This window comes from Anomalospiza imberbis, chromosome 4, assembly GCF_031753505.1.
Source record: "Anomalospiza imberbis isolate Cuckoo-Finch-1a 21T00152 chromosome 4, ASM3175350v1, whole genome shotgun sequence".
NCBI classification, from domain to species: Eukaryota; Metazoa; Chordata; class Aves; order Passeriformes; family Viduidae; genus Anomalospiza; species Anomalospiza imberbis.
This window is the reverse complement of record NC_089684.1, coordinates 15,434,736-15,454,405: the sequence shown is the minus strand read 5'-3', so window position 1 is coordinate 15,454,405 and position 19,670 is coordinate 15,434,736. Positions and strand designations below refer to the sequence as shown.

General features: G+C 37.2%; 1 long non-coding RNA gene across 1 annotated transcript in view; it reads right to left on the bottom strand.

Moving 5' to 3' along the window:
• Window positions 1-19,670, bottom strand: part of LOC137473359 (uncharacterized) — a 29,803-nt gene that overhangs the window by 4,462 nt on the left and 5,671 nt on the right. The window lies entirely within an intron of this gene.

The following is a 19,670-nucleotide window of genomic DNA, read 5'->3' as shown; positions in this document are numbered from 1 at the left end:
TGGAAAATAGAATGAGAAAAAGCACAGGGAAGCAATGCTGCTGCCTATTGATTGTCAGCTGGTGCACACAGCCCATTACACCTTTGGAGACAGCCTAACAAACTCCTCTTAGTGACTGGAAGGATGGGCAGCTGAGCTGAATATATCGATTTTGCCTTCATTCCTCATGTGCACCAGACACCGCCCTGACATAGACAGAGCCTGGGTCCTTCTGAAACATACTTGGATTCAGCATATTTATTACAGTTAATAGCAACAACTGTCAATACCTAGAAATTAGACAGAAAGCTTTCCAGAAGCTCAAGGTGTCTCCCAAATTATTGAAAGAACTGTAGGGGTTAATGTTTTACACATTTTCCCTGTTCATTTCTTTGAAGGGTTGGATGTTCAGGTGCTTAAAACAAAAAAGAAGAAATGAAAAGGAAACCCTAGAAGTCTGCAAAGAAACACTGCTACTACTAAACATAAACAGACACATAATTTAAAATTTATTTTTCATGTAACTGAGCTACACTACAATAAATATTCTGGACAGTAGACATCCTAATTGTAACTTAGCAACACCTTTTGGCTGCACCAACATATTTAAATAAAGTGTCAGGCAGTTATTGAGTAAAATCCACCTTATAAGGCAAAGCAAATACTTCAACTGGAGATGTGCAATCAGCAGTAAGCACATACTACTAGGTTTTGCTATAGAAATAAAATCAACGTTCAAAATATGAATCTGATAAAAGTTCCACAGCTGTCGGGTTAAGGTTTTTAAAAAATATATTTGTGATGTCTTAATGATATGGACATGGAGAACAATCCCTGAACTGTATTAATGTGATGTTCCCCATCAGGGAATTTCTAAATAAAACTGGTGAATTTATTCACAGGATGAAAACAACAAGGTCAAAGATAACCTGCATCAGTGATCAGTGTTGGAAAGGCAAGTCCATCACACTACGTTAACACAAAGGTCAGATAAGCCCTTTTTTATACAAACAATAGGCAAAAGTGTTCTGAGACTCTGAGAGTCCATAAATCTGAGACAATATATAAAAATGGATTCAGATTGTCTTCAGGTACCACCCAGCCAATCAGTCCTACTCTCCAGACTAAAATTTTGTTGGCCAAATAAAGGCAAACAATAATTTTATTTACTCTACGGTAAGGAAGAAAAAGGTAAAGCATGAGGAAATTCTACAAGTCGCAGTATGAAGTATAAATAGGCTTTAGAAAATATAAGCCAGGGAACTGAGCATTTCTGGATAACAAAATAAGGGCTCATTTTAGACAAATGCATGCAGAAAATCTTAAATAATTGACAGTTTTACTTTGTTGTTCTACTTCAGTTTTTCCAAGTTATTTTGGAAACTTTTGAAATCTGCCTTTTCTGTGGGGAATAAATTTCAGTTGCAAAAAAAAAAAATCCACCTTTGCATGGGTTTTTTAATAGCAAGAGACAAGCTGCAGTGCATTCAGAGTATTACCTTATCATTGTCTACAATTATTCAATATATCCAAGAGAATTTAAGTGGGTTAAAGATATCACAGAACTAAACAATCGCTCAAAGTTTGAGAACTCCTTGCTTCTGGAAAATGCCAGACATGTCAAAAGAGCTTACACAGGTCAGAAGCAAAAATTCAACAAATTTTTTCTTGATACAGACACTGTAACAAAGAAAGAATCAGAGTTCTTGACCGGTGGATTCCAGAAGTTCAGGGAAACAAAATAATACAGGCCATCAAATTATATTAGAAAAAAAATCAATTAAAATATATGTCAAAGTTGGTACTAGAGTTCAGAAAAAGATTTGAGGGTCAGGAAAACAGTGAGGGTAAGAAATTTCATGTGTTTATCTGCAATTACCATGCAAAATGAATTAATGACTGAGTAGTTATTTCCAGCTACTAATATAACTCCAGTCTAAAGCTCACAGCAAGTGCACAGTGGTCAGCACATGTTAAATGAAAAGGTTTCTGCTCTATACATTGAATCAACTACATCTCTCCTCCGAAATACCTGCAACTGTTGTTAACTAAAGCAAAGCATGCCCTGAATAAGGAAAAGGGAGTGTTCCTGGACCTGAGCAAGGCCACTGGGATCTTTTGTTTTGAATCCAACCTAAATTAAACCATACAAGTGGACCATTGTGATGTCCCTTTCAAATACCTACAGATTTTAGATGTTAATTCAGAATACAATCCATTATAGAAGAAGATAATAAAACATGTGGCTTTTGGCTGTACATGCTTTTATTGCCAGGTTATACTCAGTATTTCAAGCTCTTAAGCCTTATCAGCTGAGATAAACAGGATCAGGGGGACTGGGGGTGGTGGGAAAAGGAAACTTTCTATGATGAGCTTTTGCCTTCCTATCCTTTCTGGTCATGTCTTTGTAGCTAAACAGTTCTCTCTTTCAGTAAGTCACATGACAGATGTTAGCTGTTAACCCAATTTAAACTATTTTTCTTTCCTTTCCAGTACATTCCAATCAGCAGCATGAACCACAGAGAGTGCCCAGCAATTGGTGAGTGGCAGATGCCCGAATACCACGTTTTTCATCTTCTTTCAAAATCCTTGACTCATGCATCCTGTCTGAGCTAATGTTAGTTTCCTGATTGCAGTGTATCTACCCTTGGACTCTAAACAAGGGCCTGAACCATCCCAGAAAGCTCACTCATCCTTGCTAGACTTCAGCTTCACTGTGCTTTTAGTGATTCTTTCGCCAATTCACATCTGGAATTTCTAGATTTGCATTGATTTAGTGCTCTATTTCTTTTCCTCTAATTTTAAAGTAATCCTAGACCATCATATTAAAAAAGCATTATTCAGTTCTGACTTTATTTGACCTCTATGAAGAAAAGTAGCTGCTATCACCAAGAGCTAAACTCACCATACTCCCATTATTACATTATCATATTCCTCCACTTGAACAAAATTCACCCAAAACTGCTATGAACCAGAAAAAAAAAACATTCCTTGTTTGTAATGTACTTGTACCTTTCTTTGCCCAATACTATGAAATTCTTTAAGTTACCGTCATGTTCTAGGTACTGTAGCAGCGATTTCACACTACTTAATATTATTTAAAACTTCTGTGAGTATGAAGTGCAATGATGCTTAGTCCAAGAACCCAAGTTTGAAAGTAAAAGGATGCCTGTTAAAATAGAAGACAAAATGGAGGGGAAAAAAAAAAAAAGACAAGGGAAAAGGTAGTTTATTTTTAGCTCTGATTAAGGAATATCCAGGAACAGAAAGAAAAGGACAGAGTTACCAAGTACCAAATTTTCTTAAGTACCCTAGCTGCGATTAAGGTGCAAAGAGTTATAGCTCTGTAGCAAACTCATTAATAGCATTAACTAAGGATGGAAAACAGTAGTCTTTCTTCATCCTTTCATGCCACAAAGATAATACAAAACTTAAATTACGGTCATTGCCTTTATTTTTACATGCGACAGCAGTGGGCCATATAAACTATATGACAGGGTTGGACAAATGCTTTATTAAGCCACTAATCTCAAACTTCAGCTGCATATACTTCCATGTTCAGTTATTTACCATGGAGTCTTTTTTCTTTACCATCTGAACTTCTCACTATTTCCTTAACAATAAAAGTATTTCCCCCAGACCTTTTGACAGGGAAATACTTATACCTCTATTTTACAGAAGGAACCGAGATACAAAGTCCATACAGAAAGTGTATGGCCCAGCCAAGATTTCCTGAGACTCACTCCAGCACTTTCTCCTGTGAAGCCTTTTAGACTTTTTCTTTCTTTCACAAATGACTAATCTGTAAAAGATTATGGGAGTCCGGGTTGAGAGGAACCAGGCAGGGATGCCTTGGGAGGATTCATATGTTTAAGTCAGGGAGAGTAACTGTGTCAATTGCCAGAGGTCCCTTGCTCCCACATGTTAATAGTTGCCTGCCGGTCACCCAGGGCTCACTCCCACAGTCTAGAGGGTTCTGTGCTCCTCATTCTCCCATTGGCTCCCAAGTTGCAGTTGGTCCTCTCCCATTCTATTATCGGTCAAGTACATGTCACGCCACCTCAACTCCTCCTTCTACCCTTATCCCCATTGGTTCTTTGTACCCTGTCCCCTCCTACCTTCCCCCTGTTTATATACTTTGTATCCACCCCCTGTTGGGGCTTCTGCCACTGGCTCCTGCCTTTGACAGTTGCCTGCCCTCTGTCCCTGGCTCCCTTCTGCTGTGGTTTGTGTTCCTCGCCTATTTCACCTGCCTCCCTCCCCGCCTACCTTCCTTCATCCTACCCTTCTGGACCCTCAAGCTGACCCCACAATAAAACCCAGTTGGATTACTACACAGAGTGCACTTCTGTCTGTCTCTGGTGAGAGGAATTACTACATCCGGGCACCGGGCACCGGCAGCTGATCAGCTGGGGGTTCAGTTCGTGAGATCTGGGGTGGAGACATTGCAAGCTCCACGGGTCACCCTACAGGACACGGTCCAGGGCAGCCCACAAAAGAGCTCTGTCTTAAAGAATAGTCTTTTAACAACAAATACACACTCTTCATTATTTACAAAAACTAATCACACAAGCATTTTAAACAAGACTTGAGTCTTACCAAATTCCACCTAGGTATTCGACACAGGCAAGCTTATATGAAACTACAGGCACCTAATATTGTACACCTGTTCAAAAGTTTCAGTAAATCTGAATTCATGGCAAATGAGTTATGCTCAAAGGGTTCACAAAAAAAAGTACATAGCCATTCTTAGTTTGCAGAAGATTGAGTCATGTATGTTATTTGAGCAATGAGACAACATACAAGGTCAGAAAACTACAGACTTCCAATTCAAATGTATTTACTCAAGTACAGACTGTACATCTAAACAATAATTGCCCCAATAATTACTGGGTGGAGGACAGGATCTCACCTTAAACTATGACAACAAAGGAAGAAATAGTAAAAACAGCAGCAGCTGCATAGTCTAGCACTTTGACCACAAACTTTAGGCAACAGATACAGCTTTTTTTCATCAGTCGTGTTTTTAAACCAAGAATAATGCTATTACCCCAATGTTGAGTCCACCCAAAAGAAACAAACCCAAAAGATGAGGAAAGTGAAGGGAGGAAGTTGCAAAGCATGTTTTGCAAGGTATAAAATCATACCTTCTTCATAGACTTCTAGTTGGGAAAGAAATGATCCTATTTTCCTTTTTCCCTGGGCTATTTTCTGCCGATTACTCAGTGTTTATTCTCCCTACCAAAGGGCTGCCAAGGCATTAGCCACTCTACCACTAGTCAGAGTGGTTGTACACAGAGCAGAATCCCACTACAGAGTTCTGGTTGAACAAGACTTTCTTTTGCACCAAAATAATCCAGTAGCAATGCTAACTTTGAGACATTCACAATATCTCCTATTGATGCTATGATGACCATGACAGGTAGCTTATCCTCATTTCTGTTTTAAAGCTGGGTACTCTCCTTTATTTGTGAAAACAAACAAGCACACAACCAGCCCAAGCCCAGATTTCAAATAATGTAATTTGTTTCTGATTGCAGTACCTTTATAAAATAGTACAGATTTACTTATGACACAGCTCAGTTTACAATAATGCAGTTCAACACTGATGAAATACTGAGGAGAGTAAGATGTTAAGTATCACAATCCTGTTTACCCCAAGAAACTGTATAATTGTGTAATGCACAGCAGATTTCTATTGTGATTTTCACTCTCTTGTTAAAAGACAGTGAAAAAACCTAAATGAGTGGGCATTCTCGTTTTTTTTTCTGATTTAAAATTGTTCAGAAAAGTCTATACTGGAATCCATCCTGTGAATCTGCATTATTCAGATGGCATTTAATTGCTCAGCTTGTGGAAGGAAATTATAGCTCACAGCCCTCTTAATAGCTGCAAGGAAGCTACCAAAATGTAAGAGAATGAACTCATTATATTCCTCACAGTATTTTTAAACTTCCCTATTCTTGAACCATAGCATAGACTGCTCTTGACTATCTGTTCAGCCCATTTACAATGCATATTGTGCAGATTAAGACAAGAAATCTCTTCTTCCTGTCTGTGCAAGCGTTGATTACAATAGCACTCCTTAAGACCCATAATTTTCAGCCTCATTCACAAATTTTTTCCAAGCTGTATTTTACAGATCTCATAGTTAGACACTTCAGAAATTGATTCTTTTCCTTCTGAAAAGAGAACAGCGTGGAAGTGATGTGCAGGCAGGGAATAAGTCTTCCTAAAATAAGCATAAAAAAAAAAAAAAGGTATCTTAACTGAGAAAAAACTATAAAGTTTACAAAAACTGCTTTAACATTGATATGTCTATCTAAATATCTTATTGTATAGGTTTACCATGAGAGATGTGATACCAAAATGGGTACAAAACCTATAGAATTGAAATATCTTCCTCCGGTTTTGGAAGGTTTTTGCTGGTTTTAGGTTATTTTGGTATGGGTGTGTAGAGTTGGTTTGGTTGGTTCATTTTTGCCTCTAGTACTACTATTGCTACACTACCTTGACAAATCTTTGCTGAAGATGTCCTTTGTATGTAGAAGTGTTTTGAAAGGTTTTGTGAGTCAAAACATCACAGTTTTAGTTCATGGACATATTTGGCAATCATATTTCTTCAAATCGAAGGTCAATTGTTTTTTCTTGGAAGCTGTTTACTGTCCAGTGTAGAGTTTTCCAGGAACTGAGTTGCACAGGTATTATAGAGATATTTATCCATGTCCAATGCGACTTACTAAGAACTCTATTCAAGTATTCTGCTATTGCAAGTGCAAAATGACAGAATGTGACAGAATGTGACATTTCACATTAGCTGAACTCACAACTGAGAATAGAGCACATCTGAAATAATTCTGAAATAGCCTGAATGTTATAACTGACCACAGTTATTTGTATTACCACTATCTTTTTAAGGTATATTTTATCAGAGAATGCAAATGTACAAAGATACAGAATGCCCACATTTGTTATATTTAAAGAGCTTACAGCATACATTTCTGTGGGTGGTTATGAAGTATTTGTATGTTGCCACACACCACACAGCTGATCTGATTGTTGTTAGAGAGTTGTATTTATAAACCGGTGGGAGACTGGTGGCAGTAGCACATGTCAGACTGAGAAAAGCTTACTGGATATGTATGTACATCATAGTGTATGCTGCACTATTTTATTCAGGAATAGCCCAAGCAGGCCTGAATATAAATTACTGTTTTCAACTTAGTCTCAAGAATGTAAAGAATTTAATTTTTAAGATTTATACCTCGTTCTTGTCCACAGGGAGCAGGAGCCTTAGCAATCTATTGCTCTGGATTCCAAGATTCCTCTCATATCATCTTATTAATAAAACTGTCAGTCACAAGACTGATCTTGGCTTTTTTTTTTGTAGATTTCTTTATTTTACTATGGCAAGAAGCTCACAAAGACTATTGACTGCTACTCTATGAAAATTAAATATATCTGTCTAAGGGAAAAGTGCATTTGAAATCAAATTATATTTTAAAATGCTGCTTGGAAAAAACGTGAAGTGGTTTGAGACAGTGAAAGTTTCTGCCACGTGAAAGACTAATCTGTGGTTGGTATCTGATATACATTCTTCATTGCTTATCACCAAATTCACTGAAATCTGTACAGAGATCTTTCTTTTTCTGTTTTACATAGACTTACTGCATTTGAAGAAACCTAAATGTCTCCTGTTATTGTCATAACCTCTCACCTCAGATATTTTATAACCAATTCACTCATCATTTTTTTTCTTTAAAACAACATTCATGAACTTTCAATTTAGCTAAATAAAATCAATTGGTATAGACAACAGGACAGAAAGCCTAAGACATTTATTAGGGCAATAAAAGTATTAGAGAATGTAATAGTATATATCCTTTTGTTAAAATGTCCAAGTACCTCAACTAGGTTAAGTCAGCAAGGTATACAAATTTTAATATAGGAACAAACTTATAGGCAATGATGGGCATTTGTTACATAGGTCCTCCTTCTTACATGGCTGGTAGATACAGTTAAAAGTGTAACATCAGATTTGAATCCAAATAGGACAACATTTGGTCTCTTCTCTACGTTCTGAGCTACCTTGTCTTCCACATCTTCCACCCACAAGGTTTATAAATCACTCCATCAGAACCTGTCTCATTTTGGGGAGAAAGGGGAGGGGCAAAGGGGAGGGTAAGGAAGATGTTTTAGTTGTCCCTGTGGGAATTATCTGTATCTCACATGATCTGCTCATTAATTTGGCTTGTGAGACTGAAGCAACTCTTGCTCCCCCTTCCCCACAGAGGAGTGACTGCCTCCTTTCCTTTCTCTCTGTATGTAGATGCAGTTTCGCAGCTCAAGCCCCAGCTGCTCTTTGTACACAACCCTGCAGAGGTTCATGACTTCAAGGCTTCAGTGACAGTGACATCCACTGAATAATCCAAAAGCCAGAAGTACACGCAATTATAATTCAGCTACTGTGAGGAATAGACAGAAGATTCAATTCACCATAACTTATGAGTTTTTCAAGACAGCATGATGAAGTTACATAGACATCTTGGACTGATTTTCATTGGGGGTGAAAGCAGAACTTCCTTAGAAAAGGGTAGGCAAATTCTTAGGGATTGTGAATTACCTGCTAGATTGGCCCTATAGCTATTCTTTCAAGGAGAAAGCTGATTTTTTGGTTTAATTGTTTTGGCTTGGTCTTTTTTTCATGGGTGGATGAGCACAGAGATCTAAGCACATTTAGAATCTTATCCCAAACAACCCAAGATTTGTTCTGAGTACTGGTTATCTACTGGGGTTTTTTTTTATGAAAAGAAAAAACATCATTAACTATGGTGAGGAAAGGAAATCTGCCTACCTTAAAAATAGTTTTTAATCCAATGGGTAGATGAAAATATTCTGTAAATGTGATTAGGAAACATGTCCTGACTTGTTATTTCTATCTGCTGGGCTTAAGTCATACTTTTACTTTTCAAGCCTTAAAGACAGTGTCAATGCCAAAATGTTTTTGTTGCTCAAGAAAGAATTAAACCATTTACTCCCTTATTAATGCATTGCTCCTATTCTGAAGAAACTGAATTTTAATTGGAAACCAACTGTGGATGCTATCTTTTTTTCAGTCTAGTGCTGACGCAAGCAATTAATCCATTCCTGTTCATTTTTATTTCCATTCTCATCAAAGCTCCCAATATTCTGACTATAGACTTGGAGTAATTTGTTATTAAAAGACTGCTTCTTATGCTGTTCCTGTGACTTCTGTGAGAAAGCTACATTAGGAGTTTCTGGGCAAGAACTGACCCTAAAAGCAGTGTCTTTTCTAATTCTTAAAGTGGGCTGCACCAGCATTATCAGAATCTAACAACAAAACACAAACAAACCTTCAAGGGAATAAGGTAATTATACCAAAAAATGTCTACAACATTTTCTGTGGAGCAGCCAAGTTACTATCCTAGGAAGACATATCTATAACACTTGCTAAATCTTCCAATTATCATCATGTTGGGTATTTTTTTTTTGTCTTGTGGACTTTTGCAATCATATGCTTTTTTATTTCCAGGGGAAACTGTAAAGACACATACATATAAAGTACAGATTATCAGCTAATATTAAAAACCATGAATTCCAATGGAGCAACATCCATTAGAAAGGATTCTGTCCTCTTAGCTCAGCCTATGTACTGTAACTATCACAGAGTATAACACAATTTGAAGTAATGGAGGTTTTATATACTATCTTCTCTTAATATGTTGCCAGCCTGAAATGTTCCTTATGACAAATATAAGGATTCCTATGCTACTCTTTTTTTATATGCTTTAATTTTGAGCTCTAAACATTAATGTTTCCAGCCTGTCTGCAGTTCCTTGCAGTTCTTTTTGCTGCACATAACTTGCATCTTTAAAGTCTCAAGCCTTCAGCCACAACACATCATCAAAACTTGCAAGACTACTGCTGATCCCACACATCTGGAAACCATAGCTTCAGGACAAAAACACAAAACCCAAATGAAATGAAACAAACAAAAACCACACAAAATATCACCCCACCAAAACCAACCAGAAATTCCCACTGCTGATTTTATTTGGTCATACATAACATATATTTAAGTAGCTTTATATATCAGGATTGCACTGCTAACTTTGCAGTCCATTTCCATTTTTTATGTAGTATGCATAATACTTATTTATACTGTCTCTCTATTAAGCAAACTAAAAAAACCTCAAACAATTTTCTGTAAGAAAAAAGGTGTTTTCTGCAACTAAAACACACTTTAACTTATGATAAGAATTATGATTTTTAGTTGGATTTTACAAATGAACTTTTTGTAAGAATAGGTTTTTCCACCAAACTTATAAACAACAGATGAGAAATCAACAGAAATCGGACAGTTCCAATATCCTTTTTTGGTGTTGTTTTGGAGTATGTTATAGTCTTAGACTCTAAGATCAGGATGGCAAGAATATTTTCAGTGATAGCAAGTGCTATCACTGAAGAGGAAGGACACTGATCATCAGATGAAAGCCTTGCTTGTACTCCTGCAGCAGTCTGCATTTCATGTCCGCACATCACATCACTGGTCAAATGTCTGTAGCAGTTTGGATTTAAGTACACTTCTGTGGAGTATTCTGATATAGCATGGAAAGAGGGATGCTTGCAAATGGTCTTGCATGTGTTGGCCCATAAATAACCCTAAACCAGAGTTCCAATAGATGCTGTAACCTGATCCGTCCAGAAAATATACTCAAGCAGATATTTCTGTATTTTGTACTAAATAAACAAGCGGTTGAATAGCTCCTGACACCCCAATGCTTGGTAGAAATACAAGCAGAAGTAGTCTCTGCCACCAAAAACCATATATATAGATTATTATGTGGGGCAGGAGCCAACCTCCAAAACTAGTCATCTTCCCCCCACTGTATTTATTCAGTAACATCAGCCCAGCGTTTGAGCTGGAAGCCTCTGCTGTGGCAGCAAACATGAATCCTTAAATAAGTCAGGCAAGGTTAATTACCAGTGTGTTTATGTATAAAGATGATCTGTGACAAGAAAGATTAAACACAGGTAAAACACCAGGTTGTTTGTATAAGATTTTCATTGCTTTAGAAGCAATTTTGTATCTCATGAGCACAGCTATCAGAGCACAGTTCTTTATTTTGTTTAAGAAGACTGTTCACTCAATGTTACCTAATTTGATGAAAAATCAGCATCCACACAGCACATATTTTCCCCTTCATAGGCTATCTATGTTGCTAGGTTGGGCAGTAACTGAACACTCTCATATGCAGACGTATTGCAGACCTATAAAATATTACCACAATTTACTGAGCCTGGTGAGGGTGCTTTTGTTACAGCTTTTGTTTTAAATCCAGTACTGTGTCTGCCTCCTAGGGCCATGAAGTAAGTCTGTTTAAAAAGAGCTGCAGATTTATTCTTCCACTTTGAATAAGTGAAAATGTGTTTTGTTGAAACCTCCTGAGAATAAATGGATTTCCTATAGAATCCCCTTTTGTTTATGGCTTTGATGAAAACATTTGGCACTTGATGGTTCCCAGGCTATCCCCAGTTTAAAAAAAGAAGAAATCAAGTGTGCTGAGTGTTAAAATATTTTCAACTAACCTCAAAGCAAGTGTAATATAAAGACGTGCATCAGGTGTCAAATTAGTATGGAAGGGTAATGCTTCCTGTCTTGCCTCTTCAACATTTACACTCAGTATACTGCCCCCTTTTGCTCTTAAAGCAGAGCTAAGGGGCTGAACCTATTCGCACAGCCACCTGAAATCCAAACCTTTTCCTCTCAGTTTTATCAGCTACTACTTCTTCTATTTCAATTTCCTCCCAAAACTGGGCAGAAATTGTTGAGATTACAGACAGGTGCTAACTCCCTGCAACCAGCCCTTTAACAGAAAGGACTGCAGATTGAAACTTATTTGAACACAATGAACTTCCATTACATTATTAAACTCCTCATAAGAGATTGTTTTATGTTCTACTAGCGAAGTGGTTCAGACAAAAATTTCTAACAGAGAGATATTTATACTATAAATAAACAGAAGACAAAATAAATTGACACTTCCAAAAAGGCTTTGTGTAGGGTTGGTTAACAGCAGTCCCAGCTTTTGGTGAGAAAACATTATTTACACTGAAGCAGAGAAATAAACAAACCTACATCAACTTTTGGGACAATAATAATTTTTCATCAGCAATAATTTTTGAATCAGCAAGCTCTTTAACACATAATACGTCACGTGCAAATCTCAGAACTAACTATTCCCATTTGGAATAGTCAGGATTTTCCCCATTAATTATTTTGAGAAAATAAATATTTATAATTCTAATCTAATTCATTGTAATTATAACATTGAATTTAGCTTTCTTCTTGCTTCATTGAACTTTTTATTACCATTCTTATAAATAGATATGACACAGACCTGGCAAATCCATCCTAACTAGCAAACATCCACCTGATTGAATCAACTGTCACTGACTGGTTAAAACATCATAGCTCAAAGTCATTGGTTTTACAGTCATTGCAAAAGTGCAAATGCTTTATCATTTCTTGTTAGAGGCAAGTTTCTATACTTCAATTATCCCCTGCTCTATGTCTAAAATAACTTCACCTTTCATGTGCTTTGAGACACAGCCACACAACTGAGCTCAAAATAACTGCTAAACTTCAAGAAATAAGCAAATTATGCATAATTTCTAGTTCATGTGATCTCATTTCACTCTCATATCTCCTTAATACAGTTCAAACCTCCTGCCCAGAGACCACTACCAACTCCCAACTTATGTTTAAGAGACGTGCAAAAATAATCATGGCTGCAGTTTTATGGGCCCAGTTGATAATCAAAAGGACTTCATCCTTCCCTTCAGAGTCTTTGGGTTCTCGTTGCTCCCTTCTGTGAAACACTGAGTCAGATATTGTGTAAAATAACTATTTCTTCAGCTTAGCTTCCTGTACTACCGAGTAAAATCAGCTCACAGGAAGGGCCAATATCCCAGTCCCAACACAGGCAATCAATGCGAGTGGCACTTCTTATTTATAGTGCAGTGAAAATGGTCCATAGTATAATTCTGTAAGATGCAGAAAGAGAAGAAAGCAAGCCAGCATCTTAAAGGTACAGTGAATAACCCTATGAAGACATCAGGTCAGTGTAAACATGCCTACCTTTTCATTTTGATGCACAACTACAAGGGAAGCACAAGAGTGTGAAGAGAATAGTAGAATTGGTAAGTGATAAGGTGAATGCAACAGGGATTTTCAGTATTTGTTTCCACGCAAGAAACTATTTGTTTTCATCCTGGCAAGGGCAACATTGAAGGGTAATGTAGCAGAGTCTCATAAAAACCCCTGTACTGTGACAAAATGAGGTGAAAAAAATAATTCACTGCCTGTTTTAAAATAAGGGTTAAAGAAAGATAAGACTAAGGTCAGAGTAGTCAAAATAAACCAAAATGAGACTTCTTCTTACAGTAAAATATGTACTTAAGCTTGATGCCACCAAACTGTAACTACTCACATGTATGCTTATTGCTGTGCTTAATTGTTTGGTTGGTTTTTATTTGGTGATTTTTCATAGATTTTTGTTTGTTTTGGTTGTTTTTTTCCTCCAATAATGTGTATAAGAAAATGAATTAAATCCAAAACCACTTCCTCTGCTTTGGGTGGTTTCTGAACCATGTGTTTTCCTAATCTGTAAGAGTGTTCCGAGAAATACCACCTCCACCACCACTATGCTCTTCTCTGATACTTTTCCATAGTAAAATTATTAGGGAGAGCAGAAAAAGCCTAGCACAGCTCTGACTGGTCTGAAACATCGCTCACTGTTGGCAGACCTATGCAGAAAAAAGTGCACTTTCATTGGAGGACATCCCCAAATCTGAAAATCAACAAGCTAAAAGTTCCAGTTTTCTACTGAAGAAAAGCTCTTATGGAACATTAATTATTTGCATCATCTTAACAAAAACTTATTAGTAATGGCTCCTTTTTCTTGTTTGTTTTCTATTACCATTTACTCTTAATTATAAAAAAAAAAAAACCTCCTCCTAATGCAACTGAAATCAGGGGCATACCAGATGCCCCGTATTGAAAAAGGAGCACACTAGATGCCTAGATGACATTTCTCGATTTGATGTTCTTGGAATCTATTTTATATGCTTGCAGGCCACCCCCTCTCCCACCATTTTCCCCATCCACCCCCCCAAAATTTAATTGAAACTGGGAACAATCCAGAGACTTGCTTCAAAAGCACATCTCTGATTTGAAATGCTAGGTCAGTCCAATGTGCCATCAGTATCAGGACCATTATAAGATAAGACTGTAAAAAAATAAGGAAAGAATTTAGAGGGTATAAAACTGGATTTTTAAAATAATAATTGGACTTTAAATAACAAGTGGCCTTTTAAATAACAACTTAGATACCCAAGAAAACACTGTCACTTCTGTTCTGTTGTCTTGTTTTTACATTTCATGTTCAGTCATGAAGCAGAACTGGGAGCAAGCTTATTCTGGTGATGCGTGAAAATATCTCAGCAAAGTTGGAAATACGAGCACTGCCCCTTTAGGAATCCTTTTTACTGGTGGTAGCAAAGGAGTGCAAGTAGGAGTGCAGGTCTCACTCACCCATCATCCCAATGTCACAGAGGACACAGACAAGCATAAACACAAGGTGAACTTTTCAGTTCATCTATTCTTTTATGTTTTGCATTAAGGTTAATGTTTTAAAGCAAATGGAATAGAAATGGGTTTTTCTGTACTTTAAACCAGTACTGAGTAATATTTCAATTTGTGTACCTTCTTAACCATGGTCTGAAAGTATCTGTCAGTATAGCTTTAAACAATGTTTAACAAATATTGCCTTCATGAATCAGGCTTATAGCCAGAATATTTTATCTACTGCTGACTAAAATTGAATATTTCCGAGGAAGGTACAAACTGGATACTTACAGAATAATATGTCCACAAGACAACTTTCCCTGGGCCCCATTAACATTTCAGCACTTAAAATCTAATCCATTTCTGTTCTGTGCCCCTTTGCCAAGTACCTCTGGCACTTTCATACTTGAGTGTGAGCTAAAGCATAGCTACTGGCTACTTTTGGGATAGTGTTTCCAGTCTCTGAGGAAAAGACTAGGGGGAAAAACTGCAAGAAATGCTTGCAAATAACTCTTCGTTTGTTGCACTAGCAGCACATCTGCTTGGGGAGCAGCAGCCACCATACCTAATTAGTCTTTTTTGGCATCCCATCTCTTCTTCCTCCTTTTTGCTGTTGCTTTTTCCCACCTAAGGAGAGTGCCATATCAACCTAACTTAAAAAATTAAATCCCATTATATCTTTTTGCCCTTCATGCTGTTCCTGTCTCCTCTTTCTCCATTTGGTTCTGGATATCAACATGACAAAGCAGCAGCTGCATACATTAGCTGAAAACATTTCAGTTGTAATTGATCTGAGACATAATAACTATACTAATGTTCTCATTTGCAGTGCACTCATCAGAGCTTCAGACACAAAAAGACTTTTACAATTTTACAGATGAATTCCCTTCAATCTTGGTGTAACTTTCCAAGTGGCTTCTGAGAAGTCAGTCTGTACATTTACTGAGGAGAGTCCTAGTACATAGCAGTAGTCATATGGGAAGGAGCAACATCAAAACAAAGGAGCAAAATGAACACAGATATCCCATATGGCAGGAATTCTTCTTTCCAATACAACAACACAGACAAAGCACAATAACCACAAGTTTTAACAGTCCCAAAATGTAAATTGCTGTTTGTAATCAACTTCCTGCTCACTGATATAAGGCTTTCCAGGCAGTTCTTAGGTTTTGATTGTCATCCTGGGCCTACTGCATGTGTAAGACATATTAAAGCAATTTTCTTCTACAATCACTCCAGTGACTTTAATACATTATTTATTTTGTTACATTTATCATTAAACACAGGTACTGCTTATCCTGTGTTGGCACTTACCCTCTTAAAATATTCTAGCTATAGGCTAATTACCAGACTACTTCTGTATCACTCAAGTCTGCAGTCATTACACACAGCTGTCATGGCAGAACAAGTTCAAGATATTAAGCGTGATGGTATTATTCATGTTCACCTCTACCAGGATACAAAGTCCAAACAACAGAAATGCTGGCAATTTTGGGATTTTATAGAGAGTCAGTAGGAAAATCTTCCCTCATGCTCAAGAGTGGCAGCAAAACCCCTATTTTCTCTATTTTGAAGGACTCCCATCTCTCCCTCTGACTGTGCACATCACAATGCTACCTGAAGGCACGGACAGGATGGCCAGGGACAGCCCCACTGATGAAGACATTCACTTCAGCAACACTGAATCAGCTCCACTGTCAAAGAAAATGGACCGGGTTCACTCTCAGAAAACCTACACCGGTGCCTAGGCCTCCTTGTCCAGACATGAAAGAGAAGTGCCACAGCTGGTTAAATAATTCTGCTCAGAAGATTAAGTACGTAAGGCGGGCTGTCATGCTTCCCGTTGTCCTGATAGCCATGCACTTTACAAAAGATGCCAAGCGCTATTGCAAACAGTTTGTACTTCCATGACAGTAAGTGCTTCTCTGTGTCTTTTCATTGCCACAGACCAGTGCTTTTGATCCATCAGCAGTTCTCAGGGCACATTCCCAAGGGAAATTCTTTGAAACGTACCTTCATTTTGATCACTGACCTCAAGCTGGTCTGCACCGCAAGCACTAGTGCAAAGAGCTGCAGTTGCTTTGTGCAGAACTTTATCTGATTACCAGATTTCAAAGAAGCTAAACCAGGCTAATCCACCACATAAAAGAGTCAAACTATTTTTAATGCACGTTTTCTCTTTTAAACCTAACAAGCAACCTAAAATACAGACCACAGTTTGGCACAGCTTTTTTTTGTCCCAGAGCCAGTCTACTACATTTATCACAGAGGGTCATGCTGTATTAAGAATATTATTCTAGAGATAATAGAGCATTAGGAATACTTAGGAAAAATCAAACATACAAACAGATCTAAGAATTAAACCCCCAAAAACACAAGCAGAAAATGAACATGTAACAGCTTAATCTATTCATAAAAAATTAGCTGTTATTACTTTATTCTGATACTACTAATATATCTTGCAAAGACATCAGGGTTTTATAATTTGTTCAAATTAATGACTAACAAAGACTTCATGTAAAGTAATTCATTTGTCTACTACATTTGACACAAGAGTTGCTTCATGGTAAGTTGTGTGAATTTTTTTCACAAACATCTGCAACACTTAAAAAAGAAAATGCTTATAATACATTGAGAGCCCCAGCTGTTGTGGGAATGAAGAAATCCTAATGATATCAGAAAGCAGGAATTAAATTTCATTCATCCTTTTTGCCATGGTGAAAAGTCAGTCAACATGATCCAGATGTTTGTTCTGAGTGTTAGAGAATGTCTATGTGGTAATTATTGCATGATACACAAGCTTTTTCTTTATAGTGCTGAAATAATTGATTTAACCCAGAGTAAGAAATTCAGAAATATAGCAACCCTCTTCCATTATTTTCAGAGTAGAGGACATGGTTTAACATTTTTTTCATACTTTGATACTTAACATGAAGTCTCATGAAATTTTACAGTGACCAAAAACAACCCAAAAGGATAATGATACAAGTAAATAATGAAGTATTAGAATGGCAAGTTAGATTTCCTACCAAGTTGAATGAAATTCTGGTTTTTGGTAATATATGTAATTTGTCACTAAATTTACAACAATCTTTTGTAATTATTTTCAGTTCTATGTGAGAATCATTCTACTTTTTTTAATGGGGTGAAAAATTGAAGTTTGAAGTGCAAAGCATATTGCAACTACCCAAAATATTTTTTTCTTTTAAACCTAGTGCACTTACTTGCATCAAACCCACTATATCTGAGCTCATAAATTCCCCAATTCCAGCCCCATGAGTGTTTATGAATATGGAGAAATAGAGCACCAAGGGAGGCGAGAACTCTCTCACCAGACCCAAGACAAGACCGTTGAGGTGATGAGCTATGAAAGCACACTGGTCCTCTAGACCAGCTTAGGCTTTTGTAAATACACCAAACAGAGTCAGAAATTTAAATCAGCCATCAATACTGACATTTAGGCTGACAGAGCTTTAACACCACTACTCTCAGAAGCATCAGGTGAAGTGACAAGTATTCCTGTGTACCACAAAAGACGGGAGCAGTAAATAGCTATATTTGCACTTGCATACAAGTTTCCATCATTATATTTTAGTAGAATGGCAGAGTGTATGTTTACACCACATCCCCTTTCTTAATGTTTTACAATACCAGCTGTGACAAAAAAAAAAAAAAAAAAAAAAAAAAATCACATAACATTTTTCATTGATTTCCCCAGCTGATGATCAATGTCTCTGTGACACAGACAACCATCACATTGCACAGCTCATGCAAAGTCAACAGCAGCATAAAAACAATTATACTTGCAAAATTATTGGAGCTCCTGAGGCAGGAGAAAATGCAATCTTGCAAAAGGCCTGCTTCTCCTTGAATGGGCTAAGGATAAAATGGAATTTATTCAACTGGAGGAGCCAGACAAATCTACTAAGAGAAGCACCCAGGGAAGCACCTCTACTAAGAGAAGCACCCAGCACTCTGGCCTTGCCTCTCTTTGCTTTAATCTCCTTGCTGTTGCCTTAACATCACAGGCTTAAATTAAAAGTCTTTTTATTATGATTATTTATTTAAATGAAAGTGGCAGTGATAGTTACAAAACTATTCCCTCCCCAGAAGTGGACAATTGTCTGTGATGTCTATAAAGTCTTCTCAACTCCAGCATAGTGACAATACAGTGCAAATAATTGACAATCCAGCAGGGTGATGCCAATCTTATATGCAACATCTGACTTCAAAGGTTACACCAGATGGAAAAAAATAATGTGAGCCATAAAAAGAATAAATTTACAGCTGCAGTTAACTGAGTCCTTATTGACAAATACTGTTTGCTCCTTGTGCACCTGTATTATGCACCAGATAGCAATTAGTCAGAAATGCTGGTCTTCAGATGCTACTTCAGTGAACATGTTTGCATTGGCTGTCTATTTGTAACGCATAATTTATTGCCAAATGCTTCAGATCCAAAAAAGCTGCAATGGTGTTTGCTCACATCCAACTTATAGTATTGAACTTAACCACATTTCTGCAAAGCCAGACACACACTTGGATTCCTCTGGAAAGAGGTAGCATAAATACTACAAAACTTAAAAGCCACTCAAACAGGTCCTGCTGAAACTTCCCTGAGGTGATCAGGAGACTACAAAATACAGTGAAGCTTTAATCTCGATCACCCACCACATTCTTGTATTAGCAGTGAAAGGTGCTCTCCTAGGAAGACAGACAATGTCTGACCTCTTTTTTGGTACCAAAAATCTGTAACACTACACTGAAGTTTAACTGGGGGCTGGGTAGGAATGAACCCATTCAGGAAGCTGGCTGGAGGTTCACAACTCAGCTAAGATGCAGAACATTTCAGAGAAATAGCTAAAACACAGATGAAATTCAAACAATAAATTTCATTAACAAGTTGGAACAACAATTTTCTTTGCAAAGAAAGTTCTTGAATCAACTTCCAAAAGGAAAGACAGGCAAACAAAACAAATTAGAGTCAAATACTATTTATTTTTAAGGTGTTCAAGAAAATATTGAATTGTTCCTTGACTAA